The sequence below is a fragment of the Wasmannia auropunctata genome, unplaced genomic scaffold, assembly GCF_000956235.1.
Source record: "Wasmannia auropunctata unplaced genomic scaffold, wasmannia.A_1.0 LD281200.1, whole genome shotgun sequence".
NCBI lineage: Eukaryota > Metazoa > Arthropoda > Insecta > Hymenoptera > Formicidae > Wasmannia > Wasmannia auropunctata.
The window spans coordinates 1-2,028 of NW_012081690.1; the positions used below are offsets into that span (position 1 = coordinate 1).

At 28.4% G+C, this 2,028-nt stretch overlaps 1 long non-coding RNA gene across 1 annotated transcript; it reads left to right on the forward strand.

Annotated features, from left to right (window-relative positions):
* Positions 1-139: 139 nt before the first annotated feature.
* On the forward strand, positions 140-2,010 carry LOC105461671. The gene is made up of 3 exons (XR_975962.1): positions 140-219; positions 393-561; positions 1,984-2,010. It is a non-coding gene; the product is annotated as an uncharacterized LOC105461671 (long non-coding RNA).
* Positions 2,011-2,028: the final 18 nt, after the last annotated feature.

A 2,028-nucleotide genomic window follows, 5' to 3' on the forward strand; every position in this document is an offset into this window, starting at 1 on the left:
ACTTTAACCAGCTCTCCTGCCAAAATTACTTGTCAGATCAAAATTTGCTAAAAGAAAAAGTTGTTCCTTTTAGCACAAAGTATAACGTTCTGTAACTCCGAATGCGCCAATTTTGGGACACCCTATATATGTAATACAATATGATTATAGGGCCATGATACTACATCAACGACTATATGCTTCATTTTGGCACTATTAGCTGAGCATAAGGACATTCAGGTATCTATTAGGCTCTATTCTTAGACAAACAAATTAATTATTTCCAATAATTTCCAAATTTATTTACTAAAATGCATTTATATTAAACATTTTAAATCCCTTTTTGAGGGTGTTATTTTTGTGTATATAAAAGTATTAAATAAAAGTATTTTTAATTAATATTCATGATATAGGAATATGTTAGGAACGAATTCGATGCTGCAATACAAGAGCATGAAGGGAAAATTACTATGAAATTATTGCAAGAGTTATCATATTTGGAGAGATGTATAAAGGAAGGAATGCGCTTGTATCCCGTCGCAACTTCTATAGCACGGACTGTTGAAGAAGACGTAAAATTACGTAGGCATTAAGTTAATCTTTTGTTGTACTTTTAAATTAAGATGAGAATATGCCAACATGGTACAAAACTGATCTTAGTGCCTAATAATATTTTTATATGTGAGTCTTAAAATCTTTAGTTTAAGCAAACTGCGCGCCACATTGTCAATCTTTAAAAACGTAGCTCCAAACTGAACAGTACGTCATCTCACAATTAAATTGGAAAAAGCAATTTAATTGTTTTTTTGTTCTTTGAGCAAATCGTGTTAACACTAGAAGTGTGGCGATTTGGGCTTCCCTTAAAATCGCGGATGGTTGGCAATTATAATCGTATTAAGTCCAAATTAAACTATATTGATATTAAATTACTCCATTGTGATTTTTGGATGGGTGAGCATAGTTGTAATTAAATAATATATTTTTACTTATTCAGTTTATGCATGGATATAGTTAACAATGTTACGCACACATGGTGAAATGAAAGCAGGAAGCGCGCTATCCGCCCGCAAATTTTTACGTGATTATAAACATTATCGTATAAAGTATACTCCCCCTCCCCGTAGAAAATATAGGTGTGGCGTTTAATTATCACAAATAGTACCGTACAAAGTTTGCCAGTGAAACAAAAATCGATGCTGACAAATAAATTTATCTTAACACATCATTATCAATGATGGGTCTAAATTTACCCAATCGCGATTTAAAGTATAAATCTGGATTTTTACGAGGAAGGATTGTCACAACAAAATAGAAATTACTATTAATTAATTGTAATTAATAGTAATTTCATGATCATTAATTATGGAAAGTCATAAAAAACTAAAGCTCCAAGTGCAAATCTAAAATAATTGAAAGAAGAACAACTATCAGATGGGGGAAAAAATGGCACAACTGCGGTTCTAGTGTTAAGTCCTGTGAAAATAATGTATATTGCGAAAAATAATTATCACAGCCAGAATTTTTCGTAATAAATTTTCACAGGATTTAAAGAAATGCTCAAAGAAAATTATTAAATTACTTTGGAAATTTAATTGTAGTATTATGTACTATTTAGGTTGAAGATCATGTTTTCTCATCTTAGTTGTTTGAAACATTCCACGGTTGATTTAAATCTTTACTTAATTTTTTAATTTATTTCAATTTCAAATAAAATTACTCAATATTATCAAATGATGGCTAATATCTATAAGATGTGAGGATTTTTTTAAAGATTTTAACTTTTTTATTCATAATATTTATTTATATGATTTTCTAAAAAAAACTTTATATACAAAGTTACGTATAATATATCTACTATTTTTTTAAAATATTACGTAATAAATTTAAATAACTTTTTTTAAATATTTTTTTATTAAGTACATGAACTATTGAATTAAATAGATGTTTAATTTTTAAATTGTAATAAAACTTTTAAGTTTATTTATAAATTTATATGCTTTGTAGAGTCATATGTAGTACCTGCTGGAACAAGATCGGAAGAGCACACGT